The sequence below is a fragment of the Mchenga conophoros genome, linkage group LG10, assembly GCF_057382185.1.
Source record: "Mchenga conophoros isolate Kocher_MC1m ecotype Shallow Benthic linkage group LG10, M_conophoros_male_GT1.1, whole genome shotgun sequence".
Classification (NCBI taxonomy): Eukaryota; Metazoa; Chordata; class Actinopteri; order Cichliformes; family Cichlidae; genus Mchenga; species Mchenga conophoros.
The window spans coordinates 22,463,020-22,480,909 of NC_140535.1; the positions used below are offsets into that span (position 1 = coordinate 22,463,020).

The 17,890-nt window shown below is 41.5% G+C and overlaps 1 protein-coding gene across 6 annotated transcripts in view; it reads right to left on the reverse strand.

The window, feature by feature from the left end:
- Window positions 1-17,890, reverse strand: part of LOC146565950 (transcription factor COE1) — a 92,049-nt gene that overhangs the window by 38,165 nt on the left and 35,994 nt on the right. The gene's annotated exons all lie outside the window — the stretch shown is intronic.

Here is a 17,890-nt window from a genome sequence, read left to right on the forward strand (position 1 = left end):
TAAATGAACTTCTTTATTTCTATTTCTGCTCTGCAGCTACTGTAACAATATTTCTGCTGCAGGCTCTTCTTGCTGCTTTCTCTGTTGCTGCTCTACTGAGAAAGATAGGAACGGTTTAAACATCACCTTAATAATCACCACATCAGTATTACAGCAATAATTCCCCCCTCTCAGTGCATTCCTTCTATCACTGGCTCAGCTTATTGGTGATCTCATTATTTTTCATATTTCCATCTTCCACTCGACTCTGTCCTTTTCCGGTGTGAGTGTTTTCTCTCATTGACTGTCAAAAGTACATATTCTACATTTTAATGCAGTATGGGAGCGATCCTCTCTCCCCTTCACTTGACCCCATCTGGCCTAATCAACTGTGCTACAAAGAGACCCTGCAGCAACACGCACACACACACGCACAGAGACACCTTGTGTGAATTGATTGGCTGGTCCAGTCGCTGGTCGTTAAGAGGCCTCCAATTAAAATGGGCAATTATAAGGGTCTGAGTGATTGTGGGGGAGGGGAGAGCGCTCCCCTTCCCTCCGCTACTGCTCTCCCTCTTTGAGGCCCGATCATGTTCAAGTGATAACGGCGCTGTTGACCTTTGCTGCTATATTGTGAGTACCACACTCACAGAGTTGACCTGACACCAGTCCTGCCTGCTACACACACACACACACACAGACACACACACACACACACACACACACATGCACACACATGCACACACAGCTCTTCAGTGTTGGAGTCAGGGGGAGCAGTAATTTAAACTAATAAAAGAAGAAAGACAAAAACATTAACATGCAAAAGTAATACTGTCTTATACACTTGTGATTTTTCATTATAGAGTCAGAGTGTGGATGAAGACATAGGTGCAAAAGACTACAATATCCAGTGTATACAGGATAATCTCTGTGTTTCTCATCTTCAGTATTCAGGGAGAGCTTGCAGCTGAATGCTAGCTTTACTAAGGTATTCTTAACCATGCAAGACTCTGCAACAGGAGAGCACTTTTTTTAGTGTGTTTGTTTTATAAACTTAAATATAAAAGATGTTGCTGGGTTGTTAGCATGCTATATTGTTAATACTGATGCTACTAAAACAAAGTGCTAGGCAACCGTAAAATATAATCAGCCAGATTATATAAACAATCAACTATCTCTATTTTTGCCAGCTTAAATTACCCTTGTAAGAATTATTTTCAATATTATGAGACGTCAAAGTGTGAATAATGGGTAGAATATGGTTCTCCTTTGGCAGTGCATTGGCAGGGTGCTATAGACAGCCCGTCTACCTGCAGAGAACGTCTGCTGCCTGTTGGAGGCAGTTTCCAATGTATGTGGTGCGACCTGTCTGTGGGCTGCTCTAGCTTGTGCTGTTGTTGTTCTGTCAGCCAGCTGCAGAAAAGAATGAAGTTATAACATACAAAATGAAAAGCTGAAGCTCTCTTCTCTTTTGCGGTCCACTGATCAGCGTTGGAACAACACACAGTCGAGCTGTTGCTGCTGGGTTTTTGAAGGACTGCACAGGAACCTAACGTCCAAACGGACACATAAAACGAGCACAAGCAGGCAGATGGTCTCATTTTCAGTTGTTTTTTTTTCTTTCACTTCCTGTTTGGTTAGCAAAAAACTGTTAAGTTAGGGTTAAAATACGCCCTTTTAGACTGTTAAAAAAAACGAATCATTTAATGTGAAAAGGTAACTACAGCTGCTCGTACCAGCACTGTTAGTATTTTAGTATTTATTTATTTATTGTCATTGTCAAGAACAATGAAATTGCGTTTGGGGCTTCCATACAACCCAAAAAAAAAGAAGAAAATAATAAATACCCCTTAAAACCCAAGTGTACATATTTAACCCAGTGTGACTCCAATGCAATAAGACAATCCTTAGCAATAATGTTCGTAGAAATTCAGACAAAGACCTGAGAAACATGACAAAATACAACAATGCAACCCATTCAATATTATTGTACTGTGAGATATGATATCAGATATGATAGTTATCTATTTAAGAAAGGGGGGGGGGGCAGGAGGGGGAAGAGAATAAAGATATGATGCACCAATGCAGACCAGTTCATTGCTATTAAGAAGTTGGATATGGTTATTGTCCGTGAGAGGGGGGCAGAGAGTTCAGGAGCCTCACAGCCTGTGGATACAGGCTGTTGGCCAGTCTGGATGTTCTGGCCTGTATAGACCTGTACCTTCTCCCTGAGGGCAGCAGATGTTGGGAAGTTATCTGAGGGTGGACAGGTTTATCACTACTGCACTGTACTGCGTTGGTTGTAGTAATATAGCAAACAACAGTTGGATGCTGTTATTTTTTGTTAGCTATAGTGTAGTGGTGAACAGCACAGCAGCATCCATTATTCAGGGGCTGAGATGGCAATTATGGCTCAGAGCACAACTGACATTAATATTTAATATGTAGGGCTAACACAGACCTGAACAGAGAGACAGGAAGTGACAGAGAGAGGGGATGGAGAGATGGCTGAATGCAGAGAGAGAGAGAGAAACAGTGATGATGAGGAGGAAGAGGAGGAGGAGGAGGGGAGGAGTGTGTGAAGGGGAAACAAATGGAAAAGAGAATCGGGAAAGAGGATTATGGGAGTTTGTTTCGACCACTCTCCCATCATTTAAATAGTTACAATACCAACGGGGCAAGGGTGACATCTGGGGGAATTCCAGCTTTGTGTGTATGTGTGAAGAAGATCGTGAGCGTCTAAGACTGAATCTCTGTGTCCGTTTTATTCCCAGAAGACCTGGTGTGCTACCGAGCCAAGAATAACGATGCTGCCTTGGAAGAGAAAGAAAACAGACACACACACAGACACACACACGGTATTCTGAGTTGTTGCTGACAGGTGGAGAAATTGCAGTGAGTCAGTTTGTGCAGACAAACTGAACAACAGATCAGTGCTTTAGCTTCTCCTGCCTCCTGTGTCTCTTCTCTGTCTCACTGCTTTCTTTAGATATCTTGTTTTACCTAGCTGCCAAGTTTCCTGGCAAAGCTTTCTGACAGAATGATATTCACTTTCTCCATCTGCGTGTGTGTGCGAAGCAACTCGTAAATGTATGTGTACCGATCGTAACAGCCAAATAATTGATCATTTTCTGCACAAAGTGAGGGACCAGTTGCAAAAAATACAAAAAAATGAAGCACAAGTTCATGCTATCGCTATATGCGGCGCATTAGTGACCGGCCTTTAAATGTGCTTTATTCTCATTTGTCAGTAGCTAATCTGCAGCTAATATGAGTAGTGAGAGTTTCCCTCTCAGTCTGTTGATCTTTCACAGAGATCAACTTCCTGTTTCCTGTTTACATTGTGAGTTTGTTATTGTTTAATGTGATGACATCAGATAGCACTGCTGGGCCCCGTGCCTGCTATCTGAGTATTCGGTAGGAAAAACAAGGACATAAAATCCTATTAGGCAATCTGTTCGGCTGTTACTGCAGTCATAATGTGATAATATATTGCTTCCTGTTGGAGGAATGCTTGTTTTACTTTGCTGTGGTTTTATCTTGCTCAGGGGCACTTCAGCAGATTAAACAGGTGCTGATACAGGGCTCAGTGCTATAATCCACAGATTTCAGTTCAAATCTCTTTAAATGTTTACATCCACTTTGACTTACAGGTCGGAGGAGTGGTAATTAAAGGCAGTTAGTATTTTAAATGCTGATAAGTTGTCTTAAATGGATTAGAGAGACTAATATGATGCAGAAATGTAAGGAAATCAGAAGGATCTGAGTTGGAGGGAAGATGTATTTTGGTTGGTTCACTAATATGTGAGTTTTGTGAAGTCTTGCCTAACACAAAGCTGATAATCTTCATATTGTGCTTTCTACATGCAGTTACAAAATCTAACAAGCAAAGTTTAATAATTTGTCCACGAAGTGCAAAGAGCGTTTCTGCTGATTTTCACACAAACTGAAGACATCTCTTATTGAAGATAACGAAACAGGAACCTGGTTGAAAATGAACAACAGAGGGCTAATGTGTGTTTCCATTTGCTTTGCAACAACGCACTGTGCATCTCTCTATACACGTCAGGCACATTTACCGTATTAAGTAACTTTTGTAGCTAAGATGTCCAAATGCAAAACACTCAGGGCCATGGGTGAGCGGTGCTGAACGTAACTCGAGTGTGAGAGTGGAGGAAAAAGAGCAGAGCGGCTGAGCAACATTCAAAACGTGTGGGGCGGGTGCAGGGGTGGGTGGGAGAAGAGCAAAATGGAGTGCGGAAGAAAGAAAAAAGGCAGCGGAGGAGGAAGCGAGGGGGCTGGGGAGGAGGGAGGAAATGCATGGGAGAGGGAAAGAGAGTTATGCGAGGGAACAAGACTTAAGAGAGCCGAGCGAAGCAGAGTTATTTTACATAATGATGGTTGATATGCACAGAGGTAATTGATAGCTGAGCTGCAGCCCAAAAAACACCCAGCTAGCTGTCAATCACGGCTCATCTCCCTGGAGATATGCTAATGATGATGATGATGAGGGCTTAGCTTCATATTGCTATCATTACTATTAATGCTGTCATTGTTGTCATCTCTGCATATTTAAATGACAGCGCAGGCCAGAGTGGTGATAGCCAGTGTGCATGATGTCTGTGAGAAAGGGCTCGTAATGTCTGCAGGGCTGAGATAGACTGAGAATTAATAACTTGCACGGCGTACTTACTTTGCACTCATTCAGACCTGTATAAGTGTCATTACATCATTGTTGCATGTAAGGGTGACACTGATGTCATCAGTTTATGACAAGGCAGCGCAGAGCGATGCACAGCCCAGTAATGCATTACAAATGCTGCGATACGTCGATCCAGCGCCGGTTTACTGGAGGTTAACGGTCAAAATTATACAGAGGTTTAGGAGAACCTCCAGTGTGTTTGTGTCTCTGAGTCAGTGAACGACTGAGAAGAGAAGACGACTCATAAACTGCAAATCCTGTTCAGACAAATGGCAGAAGATGAGACATTCATGACCGGTCAGCCAGACAAGTTGTAAACAGGCCAACTGATAAGCTACATGAAAGTGAAACTGCTTCATTTGGAGTCTAACAACGGAAAGTGGTCACGATCAGATCTAAGGTCCATGCAAGCATGTTCTCTCCATGTCTCTCTGTCTTAGTCCAAAACTGCCATCCTGCCTAGGGTGCACTCCACTTCTTGGCCTTTGACAGTTAAGATAGAGTCCAGCTGACCCTGAATCAGATAGGTGGAAGGAAAAATGATGTCATGTGTTTCAAACACACACAGGATCTGCTCTCAGTCAGGAAACCTGTTGGTGATGATACTGCATTCTGTATGATGAACCTGTATGACGCTACTTAGATGACAACAGTTTATTATCACTGGAGAGATATTTAATAAGAATATGAATTCGATACCAAAATTAGGCAAACATATTGAAATTATCAGGGTTTATGCTTCAAAGTCAGCAATTTGTCTTGTTTTTCTATGTGTGTGTTGACTATGGCCCCATAAGAGTGTGAGATTAGTACTACATAAACACAGTCTGAGGAGCTACATAAATACAATATACTCTGCCGCATAAAAAAACAAGCTGTGCTGTGTGAAAAAATCTTTAACATTTCAGCATCTTAAGATTTCTTTAACGACTGAGGCCGCGGCCGTTTTGAAAACCTCACTGATATAAAAATGATCCCAGACATTCATTGCCGGGGTTACTTGTATGCACTTGAAGAGATTAGTGGCTTTTGGTGTTATTAACTTTGTTAAATACTTGAACAAAAACGACGCTACTGGCTCTCTGATGCTGCTCTACAGTTAGAGGCCATGATAAGATTAAATTACAACATCATTACAAATGCCGTCAGAGGTCCGACTCACCAGAGGGAGAGAAAAGAGGGGAGAAACAAGGGAGAACAGCAAAGAGGTAAAGGCAAAGATGAGGGGCTAGACAGACAGAGGGAGGAGGTTACTGTGGTGTATATTTTAAAGGCTGAAGGCAAACTGTTGAATTATAGATGAGTGAGATTGATTTGTGAGAGGCAGAGGAGGAGGGGGAAAAAAAGGAGAGAAAAAGGTGGAAGGAGGGACAGAAGAGAAGGGGGGAGGCAAGAGTTGTGGGGAGCAAGCAGCTAAAGGATCGCTCGCTCTGGGCCAAACATGTACAGTATGCACACACAAACACACACATGCGTGTGCAGGAGCGCAGGCACAGACAGCTTACCTCAAATCGAACTGAAGCTCAGGCTCTCTGTGCTTTTTACTCTTTTTACTCTTTTTTCTCTCACACAGACACACACACATAAAGTTTATCAGCACCACCAAAGAAAAACACACACGTAGATACACCCTCCGTTCGGTGATTACCTACTAACAAGACAACAGCGCCAGTGTGCCGCGGGGGTTTCAGCAGATGAACTAAACTTGTGGGGCTGTTTTTGAGTGAGCGTCTGTTCCTTTGTCATTGCTCTTAGAAATAATTCATGGATTGTGTCGGAGGGGGGCTGGGATTGTGGGTGGGGGGTACGAAAAGGAACAGAGGGCAGGAAGAGAGCGATGAAGGAAGTGATATTGACAGGAACCTCTTCTTCCTCTCTCCTCCTGTCTCCTCCTCTCTCCATCAGTCAGTCACTCAAACACACACACAGCTTCACTGTCAGTAAAAATGCATCTCTTGCCTACTTAGAGATTTCTGAGATATGATGGTAATGATTGAGGGGACGTTGATAAGTTTCTTCTCCATGCAGATGTATGATGCATGCATGTGTTGCTCCAAGCTGGACTTGCTTGGTCCGTCTTCAATAAATTCAACATTTATGTTTCATGACCTCTTGTTTTCACACAAATGGGAACTCAGCAAGGTAAAGTGTTACAAAGTTGCCATAGTTTAAACTCAAACCTTTCATGTACAGTAGATAAAGAACCAGAAAACACTTGCATGAAGTGATTCTTTATTTAATTATTCAATTTGCTCTAATGGATTGAAAGACCTTAAGCCTTCTGTATGTGTTTACCTTTTTTGTGTACAGGTGTGGGCAAACATGAGCACACATTTCATTAAAAACTATGAATTATCATTTGTTTAATATCAGGAGGAATGAGGGTGATAGAGTTAGGTCCATACGTTTTGGGGGAATCACAGTTTTTCTGATCGAGATGTGACTAAAGTGTCAAACCTCAGCTTCAATTCAAGTGGTGTTACAAAAGTACTGCATTAACTTTTATGATTTACACCCATTTAAATGCATAGATCCCCATTTTGAGAGGATCAAAAGTAATCAGACAATTGACTGACATCTATTTGGTAGCACTCAAAATACAAAGTCTTCTCTGCAATTGACAGAGGCCTCACTTCTACTTAGGTTTATTTTGTTTTCGAGCCTATCAGAGACATATAAAAGCAGCCAACATCAACAATTTGGTTCATTCTTTAAAAAAAAAGAATACACTGGCCAGCTTAGCAGCATAAAAAGATCTGAGAGGCCACAGAAGACACATAGAGTGCAGGATGGTAGATCCATTTCCAGGGTTAAGAAACCTTCTAACATTTAACACTCTCAAGGTAGGAGTGTCATTGTACAAGTGTCCAAGTGAGAGATGCCTTCATACATGAAAATACAGAAGGTTTACAACAATGTGCAAACCACTGGTTACACTCAGGAACAAGAAGGCCGGATTAGAGCTTGAACATTTCTGGAAATAATTTTTGGGAATATGACACCAAGATGAACTTGGACCAGAATAATTAGAGGAAGAAAGTATGGAGAAGGAGCAAAAAAAAAAGGATCTTGATATGAAGTATACCACATCATCTGTCAACCATGGTGGATGCGGTGGAAGCACTGGCATTTATTGATGATGTGACTGCTGATAGTAGTAGGAGGATGAACTGTGAAGCATACAGGGCTGTGCTCTCTCCTCAGATTCAGGAAAATACTGCAAAACATTCCTTCAACTGTATACAACTGTATATAAAAGAAGCATGTTGTATAAGATGTACAGTACTGTAAATAAAATATAAAATAATCTTTAACTCGTTAAGTGCCACTTGGTATATTCTTGTGCCGCTTCAGCACTTATGCACATGTATGTGTTTTTTTTTTTTGTTTGTTTTTTAGATATTTAGTATATTTAAAGGGATGTTTTTTTTTATTTAGTCACAACATCTTGGAATTATTATTTAATTTAAGTTGCTATCTCTCTGGCTGGAGTCTGATCTGAGCACTCACTGTCCACTCGGGCTGCCACTTTAACATTATGTGCTACAAATTGCTTCAGCTTCTGTCTTTGCATCTGGTGTCTCCTTTAATAATGCCTTTGGCTCTAAATATACAGAGAGGCAAGGAAACAAAACAAAAAGTCACAGCTCATTCCAGTCATGCTAATGTTGTGAAAGGGTATATTTAAATCCAAACCACATCTTTTTCTAAACCTAACCAAGCAGTTCTTTTGTGCCTACACCTAACCACGACCAAAAGCGAAAGTAAAAAGCAAGTGAAAATCTATAAAAAAATAACCTCACAAAAAGAACTTCTGGGTGAAAAACACAAGAAAAACACCCGAATTCCCAATATAAGGGTGTTACCACTAATATCGGTGTCCTTCACTTGGTTACTCCTTTCATATAAAGGATTGAGATCATTATTTTTCATGGTATTCACCTAAAGTTTTGACTGTGAGAGCTTTTACTTTGGCGGGACAACAGCCTAAAGATTACTTTGGGACTTTTCTGAGAAAAGTGAGCAGTGAAGGGTGAAAGAAAGGATGCGAGAAAAGATACAGAAGAGAGAAATGAGGACGAGAAAGAAAAAGGAGAAGGTGAGGGAAATGTTTAGGGCAAGTTAGAGCATTTAACTCCCGCTACGTTTGTCAAACAAATTAAATACTGTCAAGGTTCCTCACCTGTGCGTGCACCCACCCACACACACACACACACACACACACACACACAGACACACACAGACACACACACACACATATATATAAACTGCCCGTGTGGCACGCATATGGCTCACCCTGGTCCAAATAAGGAAATATGCATACATTACCATAACTGATGTTCGAACCACTCCATTTAATATGCTAATTCACTGAAATATTACTGAGCGCCGTCTGTTGTGAATGAATAAATTTGAATTGCAATTAGAATAATCCTTTATAATTAATGAAAACTGTCAATTTTGGTTCAGAAGTAATTTGATTAACGGGTTGATGGGGCTCCAATTAAGTAGAGGATGAGGAGGAGCAGAGAGGAGGATGAAGAGAAGAAAGGCGACAAGCTCTTCAGATAATCGCTTCCTTTTCATGTGTAATGAGAGATTAAGCCGAAATCTCTCAGCGTTCCTTTAAAGCTACAAAGCGGGAAAACTAACAGGGAACTTCCCTTACCTTTGAGGGAAGGGAGCATTAAAACAAAAAAAATGAGAGGCGAAAGAGAGCGGAGGTGGTCAGAGCCACAGTTTTTATCATTATGAATGTTCAGTCAACAAGACGCACTGAAAAGAACCTATATAATTTTTAATTTAATAATGCTCATGTGTTTCATATAGCTGTGTTATTCCTGCCACAGTAATGGTGTCGTTAGCTTTCTAATTCACAAGCACCTCCTACCACCACTAATTAACCACATCCATGTTGCTGTTATTAGCTAATTACAAGACTGGACACATGCCCAGCTAATTAAAGCTATTAAGTGTGTGTCCCTATGTGTGTGTGTGTGTGTGTGTGTAGAGGAGAGTATGTATATTAAGGCATCTCATGAGTTAATGCTATAATGACAGTCTATAACGGAGACCTGCATTGCAACAAACCATCTGACACGCCCCCCCGCTCTCTCAGTACAAAAACACCGCTACTCCCTCTACTCCCAAATCAATAGCCAAGGTCATTATGTGCAGCTGAATCATATGTTTCACTAAAGTTGCTGCGTGTTAATAATATTTCAACAGAGTTGCAGGAAAAAGCTTCTAATTTAGCTCGTTTAGTCAACACTGTCATCCATCATGGTGAGAACACAAAAGACGCCCCTGACTCTCTGCTGTTTTTCTTTCTTTTTTGCTTTTTATTCTTATTTTCTTTCCTCCACAGCACCTCTTCTGCTCTATATTCATTTTTACTGATTTTCCTTCCCCCCTTTTCCCCCTCCAATCACTTCATCCTCTTCTCCTGGCTTCGCTGACCCTTTCCTTTCCTCCTCCTTTCCTTCCTTTCCTTTCATTACAGGAACATGTTTTTCTTCATTTGAGCTCTCTAATCCTCTCTTTATACATCTGAATATTCATGAGATTGTTTTGTTTTGAATATTCAAGAACCAATTAACATGCTGTGTATGAATAATTAATACTTATTATTTTCTCCCTTTTAAATTTTTAATAATTAAAATCTATAAATCTGAAAACAAAGAGGCTAATTTTCACCTTCTGTGTGCTTACGTGTGTGTATGTTGGTGTGTGTGTGTGTTGGTGTGTGTGTTTGTGTGTCTGTGCACACGTCATGCTGACAGACTATTTAACAACAGCTCAGGAACTCTTTCTTTTATCTGCCAGCAGTCTATCCTCCTGCCACACAACCAGAGTGTGTGTGCACAAGCATGTGTAAGTGTGTGTGTGTGTTCACACTCATGAATAAATGAACTTGTTAAAGAGAGATGAAGGGGAAGAAGTAGACAGGTTCTGCTGTCCTGTTTAAAACTACCTGATCTGGCACACTTAGCATGCAGGAACACACACACACACACACACACACACACACACACACACACACACACACACACACACACACACACACACCGACATGTTCACAATGAAAACTGAACGAGTTGCTGCATCACCAACAGTGCAGATATTAACTGGGCAATAAGTATGAGTGTGAACTATAAATAAGTACAAGAGTAATAAAGTCAACCCAGAGAACGAAGGAAGGAGAAAAGGAGACAAAAAGGTGAAGATGATGTGTGAGAGGGATAGAGAAGGAGGGAGGGATGCATCCTTGTCTCCTCCTTTAGTCTTATAAATACGGCTGCCTTCACGACAGGCATCATTCCTTTTAATCAGTGTCGCTGCTGTGATCAAAGAAATACCACCTCCACTGAAAGAGACAGCAAGAGATGGAGTACAATGGGAGACTCCTCACTGTGTGTGTGTGTCTTTGTGTCTGTGTGCGCGTGCAGGAGAGAGAAGTAGGAGAACGAGAACAATGTTGTCTAGTACCTGAACAACAGCAAAGCCATCATGTCTACATGCTGTCACATAAGTGAGGTCTTGCAATACAGTCAGACTTACACCTCCACTCACACACTCACACACACACACACACACACTGCAGTGACAACTGTCAAACACTCACCTCCCGACTGGGGTGTAGGTAATTAACCAGACAAAACAACTCACAACACCTCAAGGATCAAGAACACAGAAGAAGAAATACAAGGTAGACTCACGACAAAAACATGAAAAAGAGACGAGAAGAAAAGAGACGTTCTGACTACAAAACAAGCGCACACTTCTAAACAAGGAGCTCCACTCAGGAGTACAGAGGACTGGGTAATGATGAAAATAGAAACAAATCTGCACTCCTCTACTCATCTACATCACTCATCTCCTTACTATGTTTTCTTTACATTAACAATAACGAGGGAACTTTAAATCCACCATTAAAAGTGTCACACAATCAATAACAAATTATTACATTTACTCTGACTGCTAATAAGATCAACAGCTTCAATAATAGAATCAGATTTTTTAATTAATAAAAGACTCATCTGGCACGATTTAGAGAAAAAGTGACAAAAAGTGTTGTTTCAGGACAACTAGCATCTTGTTTCTCGTGGTTGAAGTTTAGAGCAGACTCAGGAAAAGATCATGGTTTGGCAGTCTGTAAGAAACACAGCACAACTTCTTGTTCTACTCCTGAAAAAAGAAAATCCATACGTACTGAAGCTCTTAGCTCAAAGCGTTCTAAACAGAAATGTAAAGAGTCAGCCAATAATTTGCGTTATAACAGCGCAACATGGATAAATATAAGAAAGAAGAGCTCAGCTGACAATCCTGATCCTATGTATGCTCTTGTTATGGTTGTAAACATTGTTTTCCTTGACGTAGCTAGAGAGATGGATCATGTTGGCACTCTAGTTTGGGCAGTTGCCTAAGATGTAATGTTATGAAACTTTGCACATGCATGATAGAAATAAAACCCGAAACCATAACATGTTGAACAAGCTGCTTGGTCTTTCTTCCTTCCTTCCATCCATCCATCCATCCATGTCCCTTTGCTTATCCAAGTCTGAGCTGTAGGGGTCTTTGTCCTGTCACAGTCATCATGGTGTGAGATGCAGGATACACCCTGGACAGGTAGCCAATCTGTTGCAACCATTCATGCTCACATTTACACCTTTGCGTAATAAAAATTCTGGGCTTGTTTGTGAACTCGGAGAGAACATGCAAACTCCGCACAAAAAAAGGTCCCAGACTGGATTCAAACCCATGACTTTCTTGCTGTGCTACCAACCGTGCTGCCCGCTTGATCATGTTAACCCAAAATAACTGCCTCAAGGTTTTACCAAGATTCGGAACGAGTGGTGAGACTTTTCACAAGAAAGCCTTTGATGCTTTTTGAGTTTACCACAAACAAATGTCTATAAATTTCCTGAAACCACTGAGTGTAAATGGACTGGTACTTATTTAGCACTTTTCTACTCTATTTGAGCACTCAAGGCACTTTCTTACTGTGAGCTTTATTCTGTGCTTAAGCACTTTTAACCTAATGCTCACACACTTACATGTATCCAGAGGGGGCAACTTGAGCTTATCTTGCTCAAGGACATGGGATTTTAACATGGCGTGGTTGGTTTTATTGTTACTTATTGTAAATGAACAATGACCAAACAAAATACTAAGTCTTTCTTTCTTTCTTTCTTTCTTTCTTTCTTTCTTTCTTTCTTTCTTTCTTTCTTTCTTTCTTTCTTTCTTTCAACCAATTAAACTACAGACAATTAATAATTAAAAAAAACCCCACATGAACCAATTTAATTAGACCCTTTGTTCAATTAACAGTTTCCCCCTTTGTTCTCTGTCATGGGTGGAAGACACCATGATGGCATGTGTGTATGTGTTGCACTATACCTGTGTGTGTGTGTCCCTGTGATACAAATCTTTCAATTTTTAGTGTCCAGGAAATTAATGCAAGTCCTGGTGGAAGTCACAGACACACTAACGAGTGCTTGTGTGTGTGTGTGTGTGTGTGTGTGCGTTTCCATGTTATAAGTGTCTGCGATACAGCTGACTCTCAGTCTGCTGCCACTGCTTCTCTCTGTTATGCCGAGCCTTGCAGTGTAAAAGAATGACAGAGTGTAAACTACTAATTATCTCTCAGTCAGACAAACCAAGATTGTACAGGCTGTGTGCATACAGGTTTTTTATCCTTCTCTGTTTAATCTCACTGTTGTTTCCTATTTGTTCAGCTCATTATGTGATCAAAGCCATTAACATGTTTATGGAGCGGCTCTTTCATGTTGCAATAAAACACACTGAAGCAACTCATAGGGAGTCATAAGGCGATGAAATATGAATGCAGAGGCTCCAAAGATGAGGAGAAAGTGTGTGTGTGTTTGTGTGTATGCGTGTTTGTGTAAAGATTCATGTGTGTGTGTGTGTGTGTGTGTGTGTGTGTGTGTGTCTACGAGACTGAGTGGGAATAAAATTAGTTTAAATCTGACGAAACTCCAAGCTAACAAAAAAGATGAGGAGGACGGGGGGCATCTGAGCCTTTGAGTTTTCCCTGCACACACACACCCACATACGTACACACAAATACGTATATGGAAATACATACACAGAGGCAGTAACTGTTAAATAATTCAGCATACACAAACACACACTGGAGGCAAGGTGAGGGTAAAAAGCGCAGCTAAGCTAACAGGCATAGTGAGTGGCCCGCAGTGTCAACAACCAATCAGGATGGAGCGTGGTGGCCAGAGAGAGAGGCGTGACCCCCGGTGACCCCGGACTCTAATGATTTATAAACACGACTGAGAAATGTGTGCACTATGCGTGCGAGTGTGTGTCCTGCAAACCCCCCGGAGCTATTTAAATGTGGAGATGAATTCTTATTTATTCACACAGAAAAGGAGTGAACGTGAAGACCCCAAGGGTAAGGTTCAAAACAATACAGGAGGAGAGCAAGAGAGGGAGAGAACAAGGGGGGATGAATAAAGATACGAGAGGAAAAGTGAAGTAGAAAGAGAGAAGGAAAGACAGAGAAAGAAAATGAGGAAAATCCTAAGAAAGAAGGAAAAGTGAGAAAAGAGGTAAAACTGCCCTGTGATCGCATAAGGAGAGGAGGTTAGAGGGCTGTAAAAGACCCTCTTTTACTATCCTAAGGGGCTGCACACACGCATATCGCACATATATTCCCTCCCCCTGCACCCAGCTCAGTACGTGTGTGTCCTCATGCAATATTAAATAGTCAGTATGTGTGGGTATAAAGAGTGGTGGGGCTGGGATGCAGTGAATTATATATCACTATTGATTTGCACACACAGAGAAAGACACACGCGTGCACAAACACACACACTTCATTAGATTAAAGCTCACAGCTATGACACAGACAACAGCAGAGGCTAACAGCAGATGCAGGAGAAAGAATCTGTCCGCAAAGACACACACACATGTAATGTAATGAAAGTACACAGAGGCTTTCTACCTTCACTCTGCTGCACCAGCTGTTTTGGCAGAAAGGTGGATGCTCTTTTTTTCCACTCAAGAAACTTTGTTACACCAACTGGTATTTTATATTAGCACCAAATCAGAAGGTCACATGTTCATTGGTCTCAGCAAATCAGCAGAAAAATATAACTCTGAACAATGGTATTCAGCCTTTTTTTAAGCTCATTGTTTCATTTACAGTCCTCTTTAGCCAGTGCAATCATAAACAACATCTAAATATAAACCCACTGTGAGCTCTTCCCAGCACTAAACAGCAGATGGCTAAAGATAGCAACTAGCTGGTGGAGAAAGCCAGGCAGAGGAGCTAAACTTGCAAATATTTTCAGGCGCTGGTAAAGATTAGAGCTGCGTAAACAAGAAGATGGTTGTTACGTGGATTTAGGATCTGATGGTTTCCACACACCTATCCAATTTCTGGACCTCTTACCCCGTTCAGGGTCACTAGAGGGGGCTGGAGCCTATCACAGATGTCATAGAGCATGATGTGGGCTACACCCTGCAGGTTGCCAGGCTAACACAGAGAGAGGGGCAGCTATTCAAACTCACATTTATACCGACAGGCAATACTGAATTACCAGTTAGCCTAGCATGTAAGTCTTTAGACATAGGGAGAACATTCAAACCACAGAGAAAGCTCCTGGTCTTCTGGGGGATTCAAACCATGAACCTTTTTGGAATTTCGATCACATATCTGGCCCAAAACGCTGGATTAGACAATGACCCCAGTTCTATGTTGTTCTGTGGTTACTTCAACACAGCAGCAGCAGTTAGCACCAGAGCTAATGTACCATGGAGGGAGCTAACAGCAGAGAGACTGCAATTTTGGAGGTATTTCACGCTGCAACACAAAAAAACCTTTAACTTAAAGTTTTTTACACTGCACCTACAGGCCTGACTGCTCCTCATTGCCTTTGTTACCTGTTGAATATCAGGGTCTGGCTGCTGGGCTGGACACTTGGCTAGCTTTGTGTTAGCATGTTGTCTGTGTAGATGCTTGCTATACATCTGTCTATGCGAAGATTGCCATTACTTTGTAACGTGTTGCACCCAACACTGTACTTATGGTAGCATAACATGCTTTTGTCAATGTGATTAGATATTATTTCATATCAGCTGCCTCCTGTCAGCTTTTCTTAGATGCTGTAAGCCCCCAACCTCCAGAAATGTCACTTATGAACTGTCTGTAGGCAGAACTAAATGCAATCTGAACAATTAGGTTTCTCCTGCAAAATCAAATCGCTATATCAACTCTATAGTTTAAAAAAAGTGGAATAAACTGAGTAAGCATCCAAGGATGGAGTCAAGTTACTACAATACACTCAAGCTCCTCCTACCACTTTCCCCACCTTATCCATACCCACCTCCTCTCCATGCTCCTGTTATCTAGCATTTTAATGCATCTATAGTCATGCTAATGGTTCTCAGAATTCAAAATAATTTCTTCTTTGTCCTGCTCTGCCACTCAGCACTGATAGAGAAGTGGTATCTCTGTCTCTTCCTCTTCCTTTGCCTTCATTCTCAAAGAATATGACTTTGACAGAGTCCTGTCAGTCTGTCGGTCTATCACACTTATTCTGTGTGTCAGATTAACGGCGGTAAGGAGTCGAGAGTGCTGACAGGACATGTAGGAGAAGAGAAGAGAAAAGAAGAGAAGAGAAGAGAAGAGCATGCGTTTTACATTATGAGTGGTCCCAACCTTTCTATTCATGCTGGTTGACCTTTCCATCAGTAGGTAATCGAGAGGAGAATGTCCTTTACTATAAAGGCTGGATGTTAAGTCACGCTCCTCTCTGGCCCAAAGAGAGAGGAGAGCACCTCATGTCACTCCAACACAGCCCTGGGTGAAGCACAACGGTTGGGGTGAGGGGCAAAATGGATATTACAGAGAGGCAGAAATGTGTGTGTGTGTGTGTGTGTGAGGGCTGGGATAGGATGGGAGGGGAATAATACCGGTCTGCCAGTTCAGGTCATTGTCGAGAAAACATAAAACATAATCATCCATTAAAATGCAGCTTCACACCCTCCATCACATCCATGGTGGAGCTGCTGCTATAAATGCTGTGTATGTGTGTGTTATTGTGCGTGTGCGTGTGCACACACACATTTACTCAGCTATGTTAGATCTACAGGCATAAAGAGACGGAGGCTGGAGGTTTGTGGTGGGTCACTTTATTGCATACTGTGTGCGTGTGTAAATGGCAAGTGCGGTGTCCCTTTGTTGGAATTGTGTCACATTTTTGTATGAATTTATATTTGATCATCAAGCGTTAGTGTGTGACAGTGAAGAATTGAATGTGACGTGAATGATGCATAAGATTTACCCTGGACAGCCGGGAATGATGCTATAAAGTGAATACACCAGTTAACGATTGCGATAAGAATTCCCCTCTTTTATAGAACATGTGAAATATGTTTCCATAAAACTAATTTTCAGAGCTAAACCTAATAATTTGCTCAATTTTAGACTTCCCACGGGTGAATTTCAACAAAGGTTTCCATGCACTATTCCTCTACGGTCGGCTTCAAACATAATAAAATGGCGTAAAGACCTGATTGATAGCCTTCATGAAAACAAAAGGACAAAAATAAAGACTGACTGCACCTTCCACACTCTGTGTAGTGTCAGTATGGATAGAAGGCCTGAAAACACAATTCAAACAATAATTAGGATAGCGTCTACTGTAGTGGTTAACACATTTACCTAACATGAGAAAGGTCAATGGTTCATGAGAGGTGTCATGAACCTCAAACGGTATAAAAATCTGCACCAAATCAAGTAAGTGGATCCATCTGCTGTGGTTAGCCCTTGTATATAAGAGAGCAGATGAAAGAAGATGATAGCATATACTTACTAATGGTTAATTATACAAATTACAAGCAAGTAACCACAGTTTGATGAATTTACTAGGCTGATTATTTCGAGCTCATGAACTATGCATCCATCTGTCCTCTTGCTCTTGCTTATCCAAATCAGCATTGTGGGAGTGGGGGTGCCAGAGCCTGAGCTGCCAAAGGGCAAGAGATGACCCTGGACAGGTCGCCAGTCTGTCATACATAGACACTCACACCTACAGCCAATTTAGAATCACCAATTAGCCAGACCTCAAGCATGTCTTGCAAGGAAGCTGGTGTACCCAGGGAGACAGCATAGGAGAACATGCAGAAAGGCTCCAGCCTGGATTTGAACCTGATCCAAACTGATGGAAA